Here is a 23,642-nt window from a genome sequence, read left to right as displayed (position 1 = left end):
CTTTTGCCAAACAAACCCCCTACTCCTAATTCTGAGGTCAGCATTTGTTATGTCAACACATGTTACATGCTGGCACAGGCTCAGCAAGGAGAGCACTTTGGTATACACATGTAAGGGGAAATATCGAGGTAGGATACCCTTTTTATGCTGCTGAATTTTTTCCAGTTGGACAATTCTACCATCAGTTGTTGGAATTTAGAAAACGGCCTTTGTTGTGTAATAGTGTCAATGTATGCAAAATCAGCATGATTTAATACAGTACAAGCTTTAAAGGGTTAACTTGTTTACCTTTCTGCTTGAACGCTCTTTTTTATTAATTAATGTTGCTTTTTTGTTTTAGTCACATTAAATCTGTAGATCGGTTTGCTGTGCAGTCATTTTGTGTGAGTGTCAACGTGTGGGTGGCAGTGCGTAGGTGTAGGGGTGATGCCGGTGCTCCAGACAATAACACACGAAGTTCGTGGTTCAAGTTCTTTTTATTTCTTTTGTGGTCGGCTTGACCATTTAAGTAATAATGCTGGCTCTACCTAACTATGGGTATTGCCAGCGTATAAACCAAAGGGTTGCAGTCTCAAAATAATAATACAAAACACAGACACGCAACACGGACAACATGTCTCTGGACAGTGAGTGCTCTAGGTGCAGGTGCGGTGATTTAGGCAGTGGTGCTTGTTTGTATAGAGGTGCAGTGAAGTCCGGGTTTATCGCTGGCTTGAAGCGACAGCTCCCGGATTCGTATCGGCCATCTGGCAAAGACAAATATTCAGTTACAAAACAACAAACCACTTCACGCACGATTCACAAATGTATCACTTCCTTTCTCTGCCCTAGTGGTAACCATTTCAAAAAGGAACAGATTTCTGGAGCCATGTCCCTAAATACCCTCAGTCACGCCCTATTTCGGTGACGCGGCCAATCGCGTCTCCTCCAGTCCATGACTGACACATCGTCTACTGCATTAAGGCAATGACTTAAGGGGCGCTGTGCTCTGATTATACAGTGCCCTCACAGATCGGGAGGGAGACTGTGTGGATTAAAATTCATTCACTCTCTGTCAAAGAGAGTTTTATAAGGGTTTGGGTCATCATAGGAAGCTGCTTTATAGTCGATCACTGTAGCAGCTAGGAGCTCTGAATGCATATTCATGTGCAAGTGTTTTGGAGTAAATTCCAAATCCTTTAATTGATTTTCCAGTTTGTCCCGTTTCAGTAGTATTATGCCATGTTGGTATACTGTATGATCTTGCCATCAAGAAGATGATGTATTAATGTGAGCAAATGACTGCAGGTTCGCGTCGTTCTTCAATATTTACGAGACCATTGTGAACCATTCAATCCATTAAGGCTGAACAGCCTTTAGATGTTCACATTCATTATTCAGATGGGGTTGGTGAAATAAAAGAAAAAAGAATACATGTATTTAAGAATTAATCTTCTCAATACCAGCACTGAGGTAGTCACAGGATGTTTGTTATTTAAATGTGGGTAAGCAGTTAAAAGCTTGATGTCCAATCAGTTCTTTATGTCCATTAATCTATTTTAATCCAGTGTTTGGATAATATGTGCTATAAAATTAACTCCTTTTTAGGACTGTAATAGTTTATTTGATAAATAGTTCTTGGCGTTTACCGTAAGTATTTCTAAAATAATTATGTAAATGAGTCTATTCATGTTCTAATCACATTCCTCCTCTGTGTCTTAGTTGGAAGAGACAGGATGCTTGTTGCTCTTGCTGTGACAGCCCTTGGTGCTCCTGCAGCTGCATGCCTCTGTGCAAACCTTCTGTTTTCCTTGTAGCTGAAACATTTGCAAACCTGAAGATGTAGTTTATTGGCTCGTCTGTAGACGTTCCATCTGGCCAACCAGTCATCTTCATGTTATTACCATCTGGTTGTGGAAGCTGTTGCATCGGTGCTCTCCTCCAACAGCATTCTTGATAATTGCCCCTCTGGACACAGAGTGATGGACAGTAATCATTACAATACATCACAAAAATACTCTCAAAGTGTAAAGCTTTATTATGCTCAGGCAGTCCAGGACTCTTCACAATAATATAGCGAGACACTTCAGAGCTGATGATTTATAACTGATTCAAGTGTGTGGGCATTCCTCATATTCATTGAATTGAGGATTAGAACTGAAAGAAACTTTGCCCAATGGTGTGTAGTAATTGTTGCATTTTTGATGTGCCTTGATTGGCAGTTTTTGCTTTCATCAGTTTCAAACAGTTATAATGATACTTGACTTTTTCATGCACTTTAAAAGGTAGATGACCCCGTCACAAATATGCCACTCTGGCTTTGGTCATACTGGACACAAACCTTGCAGCACATCTTATATTCTGAAGGCGTAGTCTTCAGCTAATTGTGAAAGCTGAAAATTGTATTGCCTCTTTTCTCTGTCATATTCCTTGTTTTTGTGATGTGTTTTTGTTTTTTTCTCTTTTTCTTTTGTGGTGGCAACCGGTATAAATCCCCGCATATTTGTAAAATGACTTAAGAGATGCAATAAACTAATAATTTATTCATCGACATGGTTTAAATGTAAACTTTCTGTATTATAAACTAAATCTACTTTTTAGACATCAAAACAGTATAAAAACATAAAATGGCTTAAGTGAATAGCCATTTTGTCACATTACATGTCTTTGAAAGGGACCATATGAAAGTTTATTCCAATATTTTACACTAAATCTTGTCATATGAATACATTAATAAGACATAGTTAAGCAGTCATCCCTTAAATGTACAGTTACATACTTTTAATATTTTACACTGATTAAAGGTCGACCTACCAAATAAGTTACGTTCAAGCAACTGGACTTTTTCAAAAAAGTATATAATTAAAAAGAAAATATTATGTAAGGAAATGGCGATTTGATGTCTGAAAAGTACATTTTGTTTATACCAAAAGTTCACAATTAAACCACATAAGTGTGTAATAGCGTAAGTAATTACACAGACAAAATGCAATGAAACGCTGACATGCATATATAAAATTAATTACAAAATACAATCAGGTTGAGTTTTACTTACTTATATGTGTCAGGTTTGCCTCTTGTATGGTGTCCATTTTAGGACATCCTCAGACATCAGACCTCACCCCTCCTCGACTCACCGGTCTCTCTAGCAAGTAAAGTTGTACCGTTAAATTTCTGTCCAACAATTCCAGTATAACCATAAAAAGGGGAGGGGTTAGTATGGCTTGAAAAAGTCTGACGATTGAGTCGATGAGGGGTGAGGATTGATTCAAGGAGGGATGAGGATTGAGTCGAGGAGGGGTGAGGTCTGAGGATGTCCTAAAATGGACACTGTACTGTTGCCTGTTCTTCATTATCTCGATTAAAATCTGGATCAGACGACGATAGTGCCACCCGCATATCAGGGGGGTTGTTGAGTTTTTAATTGTCAAGGTGGAAAATACCATTTCACGCATGTATGCTGTTGTGAACGGTAGCGACAGCAGAACACTCATCCTACTTAGAAAATGTTCTTTTGAAATACTAATCCAAAACGATTCCAAACTTGAAGATTTGTAGCGCATTTTCAGTGTGTTTCACAGGTAAGTTGGAGCAACTCGCTTTCTTGCTCCGCTGTTAAGTTTAACTCCGTTATCGAGTGAGGACTTTCGAAAACAAGGATATTTAACCCAACGCTTTTTCTTCAAATTTTCAAATCCTTGTGCAGGGAAGTAACTAAAATCATCTGACATAGCAGCGAGATGTGAATGTATTGACAGGTTTCATTTTACTGATGTTTTCTTCATTGGTGTTGTTCTCCTCAGGGTGTTGTAACAATGTTGGGGACATATAGTTGCTCCGGCGATTTACTTTTCCGTCGTGCTTGCCACAATCATAATGACTTTTAGAACGCTTTTATCTGTTGACAGTGTTGGAACAAATCATTCCCTCTTCCTTGTGACTTTAGATTCATTTCTTTTAAAATTGAGAAAAATGTTAACTTATCTATCAGAGTTGCCAAATTAGACTGTTTGTCAACTAGAAACATGTGAATCTCGTCCCTATACTCGCGTTGGCACTCTGCCCAGTGACAGCCACCTTACTTCAGTGTGAAACCATAAATGAGTATGCTCTGCACCCATTCCCAAGCAAAAAACTTAAAAAATCCTGCTGTTCAGGGAGCTTGCTTTTAATGAAGTGAACAATTTTCACTACTTCCTTCAGTACTGCCATAAGATCAGGGGAAATACCTTTGGACTCCAAAGCTTAATGGTGAGTGAAACAGTGATTCCAAACAACATCACCACCAGCTGCCACAGATATTATTTTCACATCTCCCCTCTGCCTACCTGTCATATCTGCTGCACTGTCACTTGTAATTCCTTTGCAATTAGCCCAATCCAGTTTTTATTTTCCAACTATGCTGTCATTCAGTGCTTCAAATATCTTTTCTCCTGTTGTAGTGGTAGGTAAAGTCAAACAAGACAGCAAGTCTTCCATTGTCATTTTGTAATACATATCTCACATAAACTAACATGGTTGCACAATTTGAAATATCAGTAGACTCATGAATTTGGATAGCAAAGTTACTAGCTGCCTGTAACAAAGTAATAAGCTGGGCTTCCAAATGCTCCACAATGTCACATATTCTTAGAGAAATTGTGTTAGACTGTTTTTCAGCAGTCTACTCAGAGTGCCTACCATATCCAGAGTCGCTGGAAGAATTAGTGTTTCGGCAACTGTATACTCCATTTCCGCTTTTGCAATGCAGTGTGCAAGCGAATGTTATGCTAGTAGTGCCTTATCATTCAAAGTAGTTGACAGACTGAACACGTGCTAATAACTTTTATTCCTGTTGCTTCCTTTTTGAAATATTCAAGAGGCTTATTTGCTAGTTCCCAGTACTTTTCTAAATCTTTTTAACTTCGATGGCTTTAAACTCGTTTGCAAGCACCTCGCTGCAAATAACACACGGGGGCTTTAGATCTTAGTTTGCTTTAGCACATTTTATGAAACCATATTTAAAAAAAATAATTGCGATGAAATCACATCGCTGGAACTCTGACGTAACCTTTCACTAATATTTACATTTTCAGATGTAGAAGGATTCGATAGCTGTGTTTCAGCACTACTTTTACTTATTACAAAACGATCCATTTTTCAGGATGAAGGGATAATGAATTAAGCTTCCAGATTCAAGTGGCTGCTAAGTACTGATGATAAGATGACACCTGGCAGAACTGAATGTTGTCGTTGGTGGTGAACACTTTCAAAACGGTGATTTTTTTATTTTATTTTAAGGCAGTGTAAACACACCAGCAGACAATTTTAGGAAGTGTAATGTTCTAATGTTCGACAACTTTCAATTTGTCACGTATTTAAATTATCAGAATGTGTTTTAAAACATTAAAAGAAAATTCAAGGTACTTCTAACAAAACACAAAAAAGAATATGGACAAAAAAATCATGAAATTAAGTTGCAAGCGCGACCCAGTAACTTGTTTTCAACAACCCAGTAATGGGTCGCGACCAGTACTTTGAAAACCACTGACCTTAGAAGATATCCCAAACCAGAGGAAAGCATGTTCAATGAAAGAGTCAATTTTGGTTTTAGCTTTTCTAAACTGAGTATGAATGGCTTTTTTAAGTGCTTGTTTAATAATGGGTAGTGCTGGGATGCTTGAAACTGAGCTGCCATTGCACCGAGAGATTTCAATTGTTAGATTGGCGGGATGGTAGCCTACCTACGTGGGACCTTATTGGCTGAGATGATTAAAAAGGCTTACATCCTGGTAGGAAATCAAATTATGAAAACATCCAGCGTAAATAGCAAGTATCTCCGATAGTTCAAGGAATGCAGGACTATCAATCAATAGATTCCCAATTCACATTCAAACTGTATTAATAAATGAATAATAAATAAAGGCATTGTTGACGGTGCATTAACTGTACATTACCACATTCTGTATGTATAGTATCAAATGAGCTATCAGTTGGCACGGTTAGATGCCCTTTGTAAAAGTGCCATGCACAACCCCAGTTGTCTTATTTACTGTTCAACTGACTTTTTTAAACCTAAAGTTCCAATTAAAATGGGTTAAAACTGTCTCCAGTTTGTTGGCAGCATGACATTATAAAGGGTTTACATTATTTAATATTAGAACAAACAAGAGGAGGCCATTTTGGCCCATCTTGCTTGTTTGGTCATTAGTAGCTTATTGTTCCCAGAATCTCATCAAGCAGCTTCTTGAAGGATCCCAGGGTGTCTGCTTCAACGACATTGTTTGGGGAGTTGGTTCCAGCCTCCAACAATTCTCTGTGTAGAAAATTGCCTCATTTTCTGTTCTGAATGCCCCTTTTATTTAATCTCCATTTGTGACCCCTGGTCCTTGTGTCTTTTTTCAGTTCGAAAAAGTCCCTTGGGTCGACATTGTTAATACCTTTTAGAATTTTGAAATCTTGGATCAGATCACTGTCTTTTGTTCAAGACTGAAAAGATTTAATTATTTTAGCCTGTCTGCATATGACATGCTTTTTTAAGCCCAGAACACCCCCTGTCTCAAGAGAGTGTTGCATGACCTTGGTTAGCCGTTTGTAAATAACTTTTATTTTGTTGAGTACTACTGGGACGATCTCATCCGTCCCAGGGGATTTTGAGAGCTCCTAGTCCCTTTTAACACTTCTGCCTCTGTTATGCTATATTATATACTCTGCAAGCCTTAGAATGGTACTTTTTGGTTTTAACTTTTTAAGCTTTTTAAACTTTTTTTTTTTTTTTTTTTTTTTTTTTTTAACAACTCATTAATGCATGTTTAAATTAGGGCTTCTCCAATTAACAGATTATTGTTAATGAATAAGAAACTAACGTCTAATGAAAATATTTGTATATATTATATATATTATATATTAATATATATATATATATATATATATATATATATATATATATATATACTATAAATTATCAACCAATAGAACCTGCATTTTCTCCATGGCAGTCCAATCATAAATGAGCGGAGGTGGGGCATAAAATAGTTGAAGGTCTTGTAGGTTTAACTAATGGGAGAGTCAAAGATCTGGCCTGGTTTTGCAGCTGTCCAATCCATTAGTAAGCAGAGGCGGGACATAAATATGCTAGGGTAAGTGGTAACAATAGATGAATTCGAAGTAATTGCTTTTTACAAATCTTTAAAAAAAAAAAAAAAAAAAAAAAAAAAAAAAGTCACCAGACAGTGGAGACTTCGTAGTCGATTTTGGTTACGAATCAATTTTCAATAAGAACTTTCTCAGAAAAATGGAAGCGTTAAAAGAGGAAGTATGCACGGAGAAGGGAAGGGATATATTCGCCACTTTCAACATTCAAATTATTAAAGGTATCTGTGGATTACAAGTACCTGTCAGTTAAAAAATAAATAAAAATAATAATAATATTGCAGCAACTGTCTTTTATTCAGTACAGAAAAGGTAATATGGAATAGCAAGGTATTTAATTGGATGTCTGTCGAAATCAGTGCAAAAATACTAAATACTTTTGAACAAACCCGGATTGATGTTTAACTGGATGAGCAGAAGCCTAGAAATACAACTAATTACAATATTTAAGTTATGTTCATATAGATTATTGTTTATTTTTTTATAATTTTATCTTAATTCTAGGTGATGCTAAACTTTTGGCTATATGTCAACCTTGGATATGGCGAATTACTTCTGTGTTGCTTAAATGACCCATGATATCCATGAGTTTGATTGTTGTGTTTTGTTTTTTAAACAGAAAGTGATGAATGCATTAAACCAATACCAGGTCTCTTAGACAGGCCTTCCATTGATACTGTACCTAAATTACAAACAATAAGTGCTTTACTACATAGCTACAGGCTGGTAACAAATGAAAAGGATTATTTTATATCATCCATTGATCTTAAAAAGCTATCCCAGAAAATAATCTGTGAGTTGAACAAAGGCATCTTCTTAATCTACACTACAGGCTATTGGGTGGAAATGAACATGACAGTATTTCACATTTTAATGTGATAGAATGAGTAGAATTTCAAAGGTATTACTTTACATCTATCCACCTATAAATGGCCAATCCAGTGAAAAATAGCCTATAACAAGGCTATTTTTGTTGTTATTTTTTGCACCAAGTGCTGGTGTCGTCTGTGCAGCTCTTATTTTTCGTAATTTGGAGAAAAAAACAGCCATGGCCTTCTGATAATCATATTCAGAAACTGGTCCACCAGGCTGTATTTGAAACACACTCACGTCTTTGATATTTGTTTGATTTGACACACAACACACATCTTAATTCATGCAATCAAACTGAAAATTGATCATTGGAGGAAGAGTCAAAATAAGTGAAAATACTGTCCCTTATGGATTATTAACAGCATTATACTTCTTCATTGGTAATTTATGCTATTCACATTGTACAATCATTAGTTGCACAAAGCATGTCCTTTAGAGTTACAAATCAATCAACCTATTACTTTTTTAAAGTTGTAAACATACCATGGCCAGTGATGTACAGCTATTGACTGCAGTTCAATGTAAAACATCTACTGTTGACTCTCTGTGAATGGATGGAGTAACATCAATATTTGCACCAGACATTAAAAGTACAACCAGGTATCCTTGTTTTGAATTATTTACAGGTTATTGACTAAACAAAGTAACTTGACTTAGTCATCTGATGTCAGTAGTTGAATCCTAGTTGTAATTAATAATGTTAAGCTATTGTACTGTTGGAATGTATTTTATATTGATTTGGTCAGGTTACAATATTTAAACATTTGAACACTTTGTGAACCAAGCTAAACTTTACCAACTTACACTGTTATGCTGTCTGCTTGTGCACACGCATTTGTTTTTTATTCTTGGTAGCGTAAGGAACCAGAGTTCAGGTAATCGAATACACAAAAATGTGTATTTTTTTCTACATTTCACCTAAGTGTGTTGGGAACTACAAATTCAAAGTTAAATGGTGCTTTTGTCTGATTTACTTTTGCTGTGCCAAAATCCTGAAAACACGCAAACTGTCCTTGCTATGTAGAGAGTCTGGCAGTTCTCGCGTTTCGCTGATAACTACCGTTCCTCTCAATATATTGTCATCCAGCTCACAGTGCTGCTGACAGGGCATGCTCATGGTGGGCTGAAACCAGCCATGCAAGACCCGAGACACACCACTGGGGAAACTGCTGGCAGCTCTGAAGCCAGTCTGCCATGAGCAGTAGGAGATAATTGTGCTGACAGGCAGGATTGGTTCATTGAAAAACATTACTGGTTGCCTAAATTGGCCATGGCCTTTCATTCGCAAAACTTGGGAAAGGCCTAATCTTGAGATTTTGTTATTTTCTCCTGAACCTGGAGATTATATGCAGCTTTTGAGTTAGAAGTGAAATAATACGATTACAGGTTACTGCTCTCTTATCTGAGACTGAACAGGAGGAGACAGGATTATGCAGGGATACTTACATAAATAAGGCTTATATAAGAAGTACCGTTTTAAATAACACATTTTTTCTCTCTCTCTGTGTGTGTGTATATATGTATGTGTGTGTATATATATATATATATATATATATATATATATATATATATATATATATATATATATATATATATATATACACACACACACACACACACAGTGCCTTGCAAAAGTATTCAGACCCCTTACCAATTCTCTCATATTACTGAATTTCAAATGGTACACTGAAACTCAGAATCAATTATTTTAAGGTGACATTGGTTTTATGTTGGGAAATATATTTAAGAAAAATAAAAAACTGAAATATCTTGCTTGCATAAGTATTCAACCCCCACACATTAATATTTGGTAGAGCCACCTTTCGCTGCAATAACAGCTTTAAGTCTTTTGGGGTAAGTATGTACCAGCTTTGCACACAGTGTTTGGAGTGATTTTGGCCCATTCTTCTTGGCAGATTTGCTCCAGGTTGTTCAGGTTGGTTGGACGATGCATGTGGACCGCAATTTTCAAATAGTGCCACAGATTCTCAGTGGGATTGAGATCAGGACTTTGACTGGGCCACTGTAAGACATTCACCTTTTTGTTCTTGAGCCACTCCAGTGTTGCTTTGGCCTTGTGGTTGGGATCATTGTCCTGCTGAAAGGTGAATTTCCTCCCAAGCGTCAGATTCTTTTGCAGTATTTTCCTGTATTTTGCTGTATGGTGCTTTTTGAGTAACGGCTTCTTTCTTGCCACCCTCCCATACAGGCCAATGTTATGCAGAGCTCTTGATATGGTTGACGGGTGCACCATTACTCCACTCCCAGCCACTGAACTCTGTAGCTCCTTCAAAGTGATTGTTGGCCTCTCTGTGGCTTCTCTCACAAGTCTCCTTCTTTGAGCACTGAGTTTTGAGGGACAGACTTTTCTTGGCAGTGCCTGGGTGGTGTGATGCAGCATCTACTTCCTGATTATTGATTCAGCTGTGCTCACTAGGATATCCAAACACTTGGATATTATTTTGTACCCTTTCCCTAATCTAAGCATTTGTATTACTTTATCTCTAACTTCTGTAGAATGCTCTTTGGTCTTCATTTTCCTTCAGATCCACAGCCTTACTTATGATCCTTCAACAGTGGGTTTTTACCCAGAAAATGTGACAGCAACTTTAATGGTTCACATGTGGAGGCCAATGGTAAGGTAATTGTGTCCTCGTTAGGGCAATTTCTTTCTTCGGTGCAAACTGGGAGCTTCCATAGCACAGGGGTTGAATACTTATGCAAGCAAGATATTTCAGTTTTTTATTTTTCTTAAAAATATTTCCCAACATAAAACCAATGTCACCTTACAATAACTGATTCTGAGTTTCAGTGTTTAAAAATAAAATATCAAACAGAACGAAATTTCAGTGTACCACCATTTGTAATTCAGTAATATGAGATAATTGGTCAGGGGTCTGAATACTTTTGCAAGCCACTGTGTGTATATGTGTGTTTAAAAAAAAAATATATATATATATATATATATATATATATATATATATATATATTATTTTTTTTTTTTTTTTTTTTTTTTTTAAAAACGCAGGCCTTTAACCATTACATATGTCTATTGAGTTTCCTGTGACAAAGTGATTCCACTGCCCTTAAATCGTCAAAAACATAAAAATGCAAACAGTTCCCTTATGTACTGACACCATGTAATAATTGCTGGTAATAGCAGAGTTTTACCAATGTTAATTAAATGTTATCAGCAGATGCTTATATTGTGTAAATCCAGTTTGAGGTATGATCTGAGTAGGACCGGTACATGGAATTCAAGTGTGTGCTGGTCTTGTGGGTACCTGCGTACCATCAGGTAAGATGAATTGGACATAGAGTGGCGTTGCTACACGATTCACAATCTCTTCTTTTGATTAGAGAAATTCCAATCAGGTTTTTGGTCCTTGCACAGCATGGAATCTGCTTATAAAAAATATTCTAATCAGTAGCGATGCTGGCTGTCTTTCATTGTTAATCGTATTGAATATTACAGCAATCTTTGACAGCTTAGATAATGTAATCTTTTTCGGCTGCTGCTTTTGAGTCTCATTCTGGCATCTCAATCAGCATCTCTTCATATCAATTCAGGTTACCTCAGGGTTTTGATCTATGTGCTGCTCTTGAATGTCATTATACAGCATAAGGTTGGGTTTTAATATGTATTCAGATGACACAAAACTGTATTTTTCATTAAAACCCTCCGACTCTGTGCTGAACTGTCCAGCTGTTGGATGTTTAGTAAATTTATACAATTAAACGTCAGAAAGACAGAGGGTATTTTGATGTGCTACTCGAAGTGTGTTGACAACAGGCAATGAGCCGTGGTTTTAAGAGACTCGGCGTCTTTACTAATGCAGAACTGAGTTTTGATTCGCATATTCATTTTGTTTCTAGTACTGCATATTCTACTTTCGAAATATTGCCTGGGTGCTCCCTCATTAATGTTATGCTGGAGCAGAGACCCTTGTGCATGCATTTATCACTTAAATAATGGACCTATTGCAAGTCTTTATTTACCAGCCTACTGAAAAAAGGCACATTTACAGCTTGTGCTTTCACACCCTAAAAAGCAGCAATACAACCCTGGTTTCACTGGAATTGCACTGGTTCCGTGTGTCACAAAGACTATAGACAGTGAGATCTTGCCTCACCTCTTAATTTCTTTTATTTGTATTTATTTATTTATTTTTAAGATTGCACAAAACTTTTAGCAACTTTTGTAGGCTGGAGGAGACTGTGCTAAATGTGTAAAAAAAATTTTTTAAGAAGTTTCTTAACAAACAAACCCCAACTTTTAACTGGCTTCTAGAACTGAACATTTTACTGCTAAATACCTTATGAATAAAACAGCTATGAAGATTACGGTTTATAAAGCAGCTTTAAGCCTCAGCTAGGTACTTGAAATCATTCAATATTACTTTTTAAAAAGCCAGTTTCCATATTCACAAATACTTTGTCTTGTTAACATATAATTCTAGTGTTTGTAAACAAAAATACCCCCCACTGCAATTTGACATAATGTACACTGCAAAATAACTAACAATTTTCCTACCAACACTACATAAGACACGCTTTGCTGTTTGCAAATGACTTTTTTTCAGATGCCAACAGGATTACTTGCATCCAGTGGCATAAGCAGCAGAAGACTCAGAGAGGAGTTATGTGCTGTCAACTCGGTTTGCGATATTTTGAAATGACGGGTGTGTTGAGAAACTCCCATATGGATACGTGAATTATTTATTTCACTAGTAAGACTTGTGGTTCAGAAATAAACTTAAGCCCCTTTCACAGTGACATGCTCTACCCGGGTCAACCCGGGTATGACCCAGGTACGTGGTTTCACGCTACGCAGGATTGTGACTTGGGTAGGAGTGCCAGTGTGAAAGGGGCTTTAGTTAAAGTGAAGGTAGACCAACATTTTGACAGTTTTTCTGTGTTGTTGGTCCAGTTGTGGTTAATGAAGCCCCACATGAAGGGTATAGTAAAATAGAGGAATGGTGTGTAACAAACTTTAGGGTGCATTTTTTGCTCTTGTCTGAAATTGTGTTTGACTAAAGTGTAGAGAGACTGGCTTTGGTCTGGAATTGATTTCACAATCATCTGTGTGCTTTATAAATCTGGTAGAAATTGATTACCCTGTTTCTTCCATGCAGAGAATTCCATTTTGGGCAGCAAATGCAGCAGACACAATTTGTGGTTTGAAACATACATACATTTTAGATATAGATATAGCTTGCAACTCACCTTTCTGCTTTTAATAATACCTTTTAGTGAAGCACTGCATTAATATTTATTTTACTGTAGGCTACTTGAATATTTTTACATGTTTATTTCCAACCTCCTGCAGCATTCTTTAAGCATACAATGAAATTCGTGCACCACAGAGCATAGCAAATAGTTAAGTAATGAGGAAATCGTTCTGTCTTTCAAGTAGAAACAAGTCTTCCCTTTCCAATAGCACTATCTCGTCTGAGAAGCAGTGGTTTATTACAGTGCAAATACAATAGATTAAGTACATACAAGGACTGATGCTGACTACTCGGAAGACACTCTCTCCACTGCCAGGATGCCAGTTGCTTTCCCTAACGTTTAACCTCACTTACTAGGTTTCTTGGGAATGTACTATTTCCTGTGGCTGCCCTTGAATTGAATTGAATCTACACAGTAAGCACTCATAAATTGTTATGGTCTGAGTGGAATCATATTTCAGCCTCAATTTCTGCCCTGCAGTCCTGAGTTGCCAGAACACAAAAATGTTGTAATTTGTTACAAATATACAGTACAGAGAGAATTTGTACTTGACACAAAAGTATACAGGTATTTTGTTGTGTGGAAGGACTAATTTCTTCTTAGTGTTGAACACCAGGAAATATCAGCACAGTAAGTTCCATTACAAAAACTACAGCCTCCATTGCCAAACACAGTAGTCATGTGACTGAAAGGGGCCTCTGATTTGCTAGCTGCAATGTTACTTGTAGGTCTCGGCTATTGTGGCATGGAAGATTTTCAATGGCTTGTTACAGAAACAAAAAAAAAAAAAAAGCAGCAATGTTTTCTGAAAACAACAGTTGTCAGTATAGAGTTAAGTGCCTGGAGATGCTGCGTATGTCACATTTTAAGTTTTTAATTAGCATACAAAAAAAAGCAATGCTTAACCTGGTGTTAATAATAATAGTAAAACCTGCCTATTTTATGAAAAGCATACAAAAAAGGAAGGCAATGTGCAAGAGAACAAATGGAAAAGGACTGTCTGATTTGAAGCACTAGTACATGTTGCCATCCGCATCAAAAGGGTTGACGCTGTAACTGTCAAACTCAACACATTGTTTTGTTAATTGTTTTTTGTTTGTTCCTGCTTTTAAACGGAAGTCTCATCAGTGCAAAACAATGTTTGTTAAAAGAAGTCAATTTAAAGCTAATAGTCTGAGGCATTACATTTGTTATGTTTGAATGCTGTTTAAGATCCTCCATCTTGTAATTGCTATAAAGCTAAATACGAATGTGTGTCAATTTGACCGGTGATCGTGCGGAGCCAAACAAACGGGTTTACAGTCCCAAACAATAAACGTTATCCGCCCCACAATACTAAAACACGGTCACCAGTCCCAGGTGTGTGTAGTAGTGCTCGTGGTGGGTGATAACAGGTTATTTGGTGACAGTTCGTGCAGTGCAGTTCCGGCTTGTGCTGGCCCAAAAGCGTCAGCTCCGGAACGTGTTTAGCCGTCTAGTGATACAATAAACAAGACAATTACTAACACTCAAAACAAACAAACACTCACGAATATTCCTTGGTAGTTTCTACTGCAGCTCTCAGTCCTTCCAGGTTTAAAGTGCAAACCCCAAGCGAAGGAAAAGATTAGCGTTTCTTTGGCCTTTTTTATGCTACCCCGCATAATCCCTTTGTAAACGATTCCAGCTGCGTCTATAGCTTGTAGCTGCCACCTCGTTTACCTTCTGGGTCAATATGTTCATGCAACAGAGTCTCGCTTCCATCCAGGCTGACCAACTTCCAGACCTTGGAAACAAACTGTCAGACCAGCCCGTCCAGATACTTTTCCTTTCGCTATTTAGCACCCTCACAGGTCGAGAGGGAGATTTATAACCAGAACTCATTGTATTTCTGTCACAGAATGTTAGTATTTTTATTTTAGTTTATCACCCTTAAACCAGCACCAGTACAATATATTTAACACATTCTGACACAGGAGTTTGAAAACAAATGGTAAATAGACTTTGCTGTTTATGGAAATTGAGAGCAGTGATAGCAATTTGTGGACTATTTTTTCAGCATGCATTTTATCATGATAGCTTGATTAAGATTGTAGGTTAGTTAGACCTACTGTGGTTTAGATTAGCGAGTCTGATGTAAATAATTATGGTAGTCCAAACCATTGTTTTCCAAATGATGCATGAACATAATTGTAACCTTTACTCTCTTCTGTTTCTGCAGAAGCTCAGCCTTGTTAAAAGATTGTTGTATCACCAGTTTAACATTTCACTCTGAAATACAATTTTAAGAGCAGGAACAAAAATGCATACTTTTTGCAAATATGTTGAGTGGTTATGGGTTCTGTTAGTCCTTTTATTTTTTCTATATCAAACTTTAACATTACTGCTTGCTCTTTTAGAAAGCTGTAATGGTTTAATAACGTTTACAGTGTATAAAAATAAAAGAACACCTGTAATTACAAGTCTGTACACATTCAGATATACAAGTGTTGACTGCCAACAACTGGATTTTGTGCACTTCTAGCAGAAGCAACAAAACCAATCTAAAGGCAGCGCCTGTGAATGTCATTGAACTGTTGCATATTTAGCTAGTCAAGATTCAGTATGTTGCCTAGAATCATTACACTTTAATTTTTAGTCTTGGTTGAGAGTGAATTCTTAATCACTCTGCAGTGACTCACTTACCACCTTATTTTACTGAAACTCATAAAGACAATGTAAAGTAAAAATTGACAGACTCTCCAAGCTCTTTTTGTATCTTTCTTATAAATGAAGTGAATGGCAGAGGCATCTTGGATTAGCTGTCATTTGCTGCTGGTACACACTGCTAAAAAAAAAAAAAAAAAGGTGCACTACTTTGATCAGGTTATAGTGCCTTGGTCCACAAAACAGCAAACTCAGAGTAAGATTGTTGACTTATGAAGATTTTTGAATTGGATGAAAACTTGATGTGCTTGCTTGTGTGCCATGGAGGCCTGGTTTACTAAACAAATGTTTCTGTTATATTTTATCAAGTTCAGAGCTACTGTAATTTTATACTACTGGCATATCAGCAGTACTGGTAGAGACACCAGAGAAATGACCTTGCCAGTGAGGCGGAGTATCTTAATGAACAATGTAGCAAGATTTAGTTAGTTTTTTTCACAACATCTTTAGCTTAGTTACTTGCAACATACATAGTAGCAAAATAAATTCAGAGATTAGTTGTCATGATGGGAATACATAGTTTTCATTTTTTATTTTTTTAAACATGTTTATCTTGAACATTTTTAACTGGAAATTGTCATTGTGATGGTAACGGTAATTCTGCTAAGTACAGAACATTTCACAGGGTATTCTTTTAAAAATAATAATACAAAAAGATTTATAACTGTAAGGCCAGTGTTTTAAATTTCATTCATATAGTGTGTTTAGGATAGTGTACAATCAGGAGTTTATGTATGTGATACTGCCATCATTTAAATACTGTAAGTGTTAGCATACAAATAAACACACAAAATGTAGTTCACTTCTCATGAATCTAGCTGGTGCAAAGCCCCTAACTGCAACTGTGTGGGGATCAAATGCTTTTCAAGGGGTCATACCCTGGGACGATCTGCTATTTTCAAACCAGCTCCTTTGAACTTGTTTAGCAAAGCTTTCTAGACATTGTCTGGTGGTTTTGTTGTGGTTTGGGGTTACAAATGTATAATGCATGTATTAAAAGGTCATTTTCCAGTGGGATTCTTGGAAGATGAAACAAACAGCTATTCATGGCAGCTAACCATATCTCATTACCTATGTTTACACAAACTGAAAACATGAGTGGGAGGTACTAAAAATAAAAAAGGCATAGGTGGACAAGGGAAGCATAATTCAGGTAAGGTGAACGCAAATTCTCCTTTTAAGATGAATAAAAATGTAAGAACCTAGGCTGGGTAGATTTTCTGTATTTTAATCGTGTGAGCAGTTTACATGACCATGAGTTTTGTGCTTTGTCGGCTGTTTCTTTCCAGGGAGCAGGCTGCTAAGCTGTCACGCCTGTAATGAGCAATCCATCTATATTAAGAGATCTGCCACTATTTTTCCAGCTGTTGCTGCTTTTTTTCCCTGAATATTCTGCACCCATGTCTTCCTGAATCATCTAGTGGGAATCATTTGAGTGATTTTTAACTAAATATGATTATTTAACTGTATATTATTCAAATGGAAATATGTTGAAGTACTACACTTGGTGCATTTTAGTTTTGCTTTTCCCTTATTTTGTCCTTGGTATTAAATTAACATGTAATTTAGTATGTATTTAATGTGCATTGCTTGTGATAATTTCTACTAATTATTTTATAAACCTTTTGTATTTCACCGCAGTATATTTCAGGCCAGTGTTGTCTAAGAACATTTAGTGAAAATTGAGTATTATAAGCTGAATGGCCTGGTTTTGGGTTTTACATTTTAGTCTGATAATAAACTGGTGGTTTTTTCTTCTGTATTGATTTACTTGGTTGCAGATCCACCTAGTGTGAATGAATGTAGCCTTTAGGCACCTTCTTTTTCTTTTCTTTTTTTTTTTTTTAAATGAATACCCTGGGGGACTGATTCTTTCAATGTTATTACTTCTGTAAGAAATCATTTAACCTCACAATCTGGTAATCCATGACTTTCACCTCTTTGACCGAAGTTTAAATGCAGCCAAAGGCAATTTCATGGTGTAATTTGTTGACACTTTAGTGGTAGCTGAAGTTTAATTTGATGGTCTGTGATGCAAAAAATACAAACCGGTGGCTGTTTTTTCTACTTATGATGCTGATGTGAAGATGAAGATGTTCTTAATCCACCAAATATTTTGTTGGCCTTGCAATATAAATTATGAGTTTTACTATCTGAGCCCAACTGCCAATTTCATACTGCATGTGTAATACCAATTAATGTGTGTTCTGTTTTGTAATGTTTCACCAATCACAATTTTCCAAACTTTCTCAGTGATATAACTTCTTGCTGGGCAAAATAGCCTTATCTGCTACCCACATACTCTCTAGATGATAGTTAATTAGATGTTCTGTATTTGATCGTCTTTCATCTCCTACTGCTTAGTACCTGCAATTATGTGCACTCATTACTGGTTTTTCTTTTTTTTTTTTTCAATTCTGAGCATCACAAGACTTCCAAAATACTGCACTGTTCCTTCAATGTGGGAATACAATTGAATACATATTGCATATTATTCATGTAGAAAATATATACTATTAACTATACACATTCTCAAAGGTACTGCACTATTACCAATTTTCTATTTGAAATAATTTGTCTGAAAAGGAAAAGCATACTATATCCTCATATGTGTCCTCGTATATACGTCCATTTTACTGCTTACCCAGTTGTGATGAAACTTAATTGGGACATTCCTTTGCACAAGTTATTGAAAGTTTCACAATCTGCATTTTTTTATTTAATTTTTTTTTAAGCCTGTATGTGTCGCACTCATTTTTTTAAAATATATTTTTATGTAGAGTATACACAAGTTATTGAGGGCAGGAGATATATGAAGTAACCTGTCTGTCTGTGCATACTTATATTTTTGCATGTACTTTCAGTGGATGTACAGCAGCTGATATGGTTCATATTTCTGATGTCCGGTGTGCATGCCCCTAACATACTTGTTTGGTATAATGAAATTGTCTGTCTAATGACTTTTTTCGTACCAATGGCAGCCTTTTAAAAATCAATCACTGAATATGCAGCAGGTGCAGTTTGGAAGCAAAAATGCTATGAAAGTAACATTTCACAAATATGTTGTTATAGCAGTGTGAACGAGCGTTGTGACAGTGTGAACATTATTTGCAGTGCGCAGGTGTAGTGATGATGCAGTGTTCCAGAATGGACACACACAAGACAGTTCTCAACGAAAAACAGCTCTTTAATGAGGCTGGTTTGCGTGTCAGCAAAATTTTAAACAACAAGCACGGGCTCTACACACCAACGTGTATTGAGCAGTGCACAAGGAGGGTTACAGTCCCAAAATAAGAAGACAATCACGTCTCCTCCAATCCGTGACTGACACATCGCCTACTGCATTAAGGCATTGACTTCTGGTGTTGTGGCCCCGCCCCCTTCCTGCATGGCTGGCTTCCAACTGACCCTGGAATGAACTGCCAAACCATCCATTACTGGGCACTGTGCTCTGGTTATACAGTGCCCTCACAGATTGGGAGGGAGATTTGTTAACTAGAATTAATTCGCTCTGTCGCAAGCAGCCAACATTTTTTTTTTTTTTTTCTCAGTTTGTCAAAGTTGTTAAAGGAAGTAGTTTACATAAACTTCTATTATTTATTTGGTCTAGTACATGATTTGTGTTTTAAAATAGTGTTAGGAAGGGCAATTAGTACACATTTGCTTATTACAGCTAATAGTGAACATTTTATATTTAATCCTAGAGATAGTTGAGACCATGAAATATGTGTGCGTATCCATCTCCTGTATGTATTCTTCTCTTGACAGAAATGTATATAGTTGACTTTTTATATGAAATGGTAGACAGTTTAAAGTATTTTAAAACCAGACTCATATTTTAAGCAAGACAGAAAACCACAGTTTACTGTTAAAGTAATTACATTTGTCTACTATCTAAAATTGGATTATTTCCCTTTGTTCTACATTTCCCTAATTTAGACTTGGCTTTTACATTTAGATGCAGAGGAGATGGTCCATTTGTTACACGAATCTCTTGCACTGTGTGCTGTGTATACAAATTGTATCAGACATAGCATGTTTATATTGGTATTTGTTTTATTGCAGAAGTAACACACATATATCAATACTACTACTAATTTTCAGACTGTCCAGGGAATAATATGACATTATTGTAACATCCATTTTTGGGGCTGAACATGTATCTTTTGTGAAAATGAAGATTTACATAATACATTTCTCATTACACATGCAATATAGTCTCCAGCAATACTAACTATTTTTTTTGGGCAAGCTCCATAAGAACAGAGATTGTTACAGGCAGCAATTAAATGTTCATGCATTTTGTATATAAATTAAAAAATAAACTGTCATTCATGTATTACCCATTTTACCAGCATGACTCAATAAAGGCTCAATTGTCTTTACTAAAACCCCTCATATGAAATCAAACAGAGTTGGCCACTGTCCATTAGACGACCTTTCTACAGCAGCAGTGCTGTGGAAGCTATTGAACGCAGTGACAGTTAGTTCTGTATTGCAGTGCCTTTCACAGGAGCGATGCCTCCAGGATCTCTGCAGTCAGGTAATCACTGACCAGCATCCACAGTGGAGGTGGAAAGGAGGGACAGTTGCAGATTCTGCCAGACTCTGTGCAAAATCTCATCTGGCCTGGTAGTCTCATGACTTTTACTTATTCTTTTTAGTTTTCTATAATTATTTTAGATTGTTTTATTTGAACTGACTGTTTAAGGCGGTGGTTCTCACACAGGCATAAATTGATCTTACTTGGCTGTTTGCAGGCACGCTGACTATTGTATAGGTTCTTATCTTAAACACTGCTTCCCTGCAACATAGACGTTCTATCTCTATCTATATATATATATAGATATATAGATATATATATATATAGATATATATATATATATATATATATATATATATATATATATATATATATATATATATATATATATATATATATATATATATATATAGTTTTAGTGGGAGTTATTCTTGGCTCACTCTGATAAGGCCAAGTCTCAGGCAGTAATTGTGCATGCTGCGCTTATTCTTTTAAATATTATATAAAACATTTTTAAATAGCATGTTTGCACAGATAACCATTAATAAGCTAAAATAAGAGGATAGATAGTGTCTCGCTTTGTTTCAATTTGGCAAGTTTGTCAACAGTACTGTGTTTTAAAGAATGCTCATCTCCAGTACAATTATTCAGAGAAAGTGGATTCGTAACTAAATCTACTACAGTATTTCCCTTGTTTGGTGAAATTAAAAAATATAGAGAATTAAATTATAAATACTGAAATGTATTATTTTTCTAAATAAGTCTGCGAAATTCAGTGCTTACCCGACATAATAACACCCGCCTCTGCTCAGGAAAGATTGGACAGCTGTCAGATCTTTTACTTTCCCATTGGCTACTCACTCGCCTTCAATTTTCATGCAGAATACTGTGAACGGCCTCTGCTTGCTTATGGTTGGATAGCTGCATAAAACTTAGCAGAGATTTGAATCTCCTACTGGTTGAACTTGCTGTCAGTACCTGCAACTGAAACACATAGTTCATGTCCCACCCATCTAACTTAAGATTGGACTTCCGCAGAGAAAATGCATATGTTCAATTGGTTGATCGTATCGCAGAGGCACTTGAGGAAAAAAAAAAAATGTCGAGTAAGTACAAGAACAGCATAAGCAATCAGCACTGCCAACAGACTGCTGTGACGTTTTTGTTGGGAAAACGTGTTTAAAGCTTTATTTATTTTCCCACACTCTGACCCGCCAGAGATGTTTTTCACGACCCATAACGTAAGAACATCTGCCGTGGGCACGATGGCCTGGCTTCATTTGCACGAATTAGCCTGTCGCATATCAGACTGCTCTTGTGCCACAGTAAGGGCGGACATTATAAAAGGGAAGGAGTTTGGCAGTTGCCTCCAAGTAGCTTTTGACATTTGGTGCAACAGAAAGATTGACACTGGGGCGGGATTTATTCTTGGTCGATCTGGGGGCTTCATTTGGTGCACTGTTTGTGTCTGTAGAAGGCGTGATATGGTATCAATTCCACAGTGGGGTAATAATAACGTTAATGACAACTGTTTTTTTTTTGCTTGTTCTATATTTAAAATGGCATCTCTAAACAAAGGAAGCCACTTTTGAGAAACCGGATGAGAGAACTGTGGTATGTAAATAATTATGCCAAACAAAAAGCCATTGAACAAAACTGCAACCGCGTATATGATGGAAGCCATGCAAAGCCAGCTCTTATAGTTCAGTTAGTTTATAAGCATGTTATAAACAAATACAGACGCTACTGAAAAAGTGTTGAAAAAGAGACATCTGGGGCTTAATATCAACTTGCGGGTAGACTTGCACAATGATGTTCCAGCAAATTACAAAAATAACTGGTTGGATTATCATCTATTGAGGAATAGGTTGAATTTGTGTGGGCTATCAGTATACTGGAACCCCAGTAACAAAAAAAACAAAACGACATTCTACTGATGAAAGCTTTGCACCGTCCCTGCAGAATTTGGATTCAAGTATAAGATAAGATGGTTCGTGGAAGGAAAGTGTGATTCCACAAAATTCTGCAGAACAGAGCTTTCAGCAAAATGGATATCAATGAAATTAAATATTGAGAATCTGAGAACATGTTTACAGCCAAAAAAAAAAAAAAAAGTTTGCCTGGATGATGATAATGATACATGGATGTTTATGATACTGTATTTGGAACAGTTCTTTGGAGTGCAGTTCCTGATCATTTCATTTGATTTACACAATGTGAAGCGCTCAGAACTTCTGGATTATAAAGATTACAAAAATATTCAAAAGCAATTGGATACCGGGAACATTGAATTACTCGAATCTTCCAGGAAGGCTAACCACATGACCTGACTATAAATACATTTATTTTGGATGCACTGCATACCGATAAATGCATTTTCCTCAGATTGACCAAACAGTAACCCCCTGACCTTGTTTTTCAGCATGATGTATCAAGCATGAGGTGATTAGAACAGCATTTTGTACATTTTATTTATTAAGTGACTAAAAACATTTGAAACCTGACAGCTTCTCATAAAGCCGTACACCACACTCTGTTAGCTCCGTCAGAAGTAAGCAATGTCTTCCTTTTTCTGTTCACGAGGTCTTTGTCTTGTGGCAGTTCGTTGACCATAGAACATTAGTGTTTGTGTTTAGTAATTTTGTGTTGTTCGGAAGAGAATCAAACAAATAAACTGGTGCTTACCATACACTTTATATACAAAGTCCTGCTCTGGTGTTTGTCATTGTTGAAAGATCAAAGTTGTGGAAAAATTCAAGAGAATGATTGAAGATGAGCAAACCCACAGCAAATGTTAATTTTTGGTTGTAAAAGAAGGGAAAGGAAACAATCTGCATTCCTTAAGGATAGGGGCATGCCGATACATCGCAATACTTTTCTTGACGATACGATTATCGATACAGTGACCCATATAGTTTTATTTTTTATTTTGAATTTTTTATATGCATATGAACTTGATAAAACAATGTTTGTGCATTAATTTATGTCAACACTGTTAAGATTATTTATTCGTATGTATCCGAGCAGCCTCCCATGCCAAGTGTATCTAAGGATGTTATGTCAAGCACACAGGAAGCTGAGCACAGGCGGGTTATTAATGTTCTTAACCATCTCATCAAGCTGGAGGGTGACACCGAAATTCGTCCTGCTCCGCCCTGTTTAAAAGTGAGGATTCGTTTTGGTTTTAGCTGCGTAAAGC

General features: G+C 36.6%; 1 protein-coding gene across 2 annotated transcripts in view; it reads left to right on the top strand.

The window, feature by feature from the left end:
* The window catches only part of LOC121323092 (PTB domain-containing engulfment adapter protein 1-like), a 134,025-nt gene that overhangs the window by 44,870 nt on the left and 65,513 nt on the right, over positions 1 to 23,642 (top strand). The window contains exon 1 of one of the 2 annotated variants that reach the window (XM_041263848.1): positions 17,006 to 17,053. The exons of the other annotated variant lie outside the window; for it this stretch is intronic. The gene's annotated coding sequence lies outside the window, so the exon portion shown is untranslated. Of the gene's footprint in view, positions 1 to 17,005; positions 17,054 to 23,642 lie in introns of those variants that run through there. 2 annotated transcript variants of the gene reach the window in all.

Source organism: Polyodon spathula, chromosome 11, assembly GCF_017654505.1.
Source record: "Polyodon spathula isolate WHYD16114869_AA chromosome 11, ASM1765450v1, whole genome shotgun sequence".
In the NCBI taxonomy this organism is placed as follows: domain Eukaryota; kingdom Metazoa; phylum Chordata; class Actinopteri; order Acipenseriformes; family Polyodontidae; genus Polyodon; species Polyodon spathula.
Note: the sequence above shows the minus strand (reverse complement) of the source record. Positions and strands in the feature narration are given on the sequence as shown.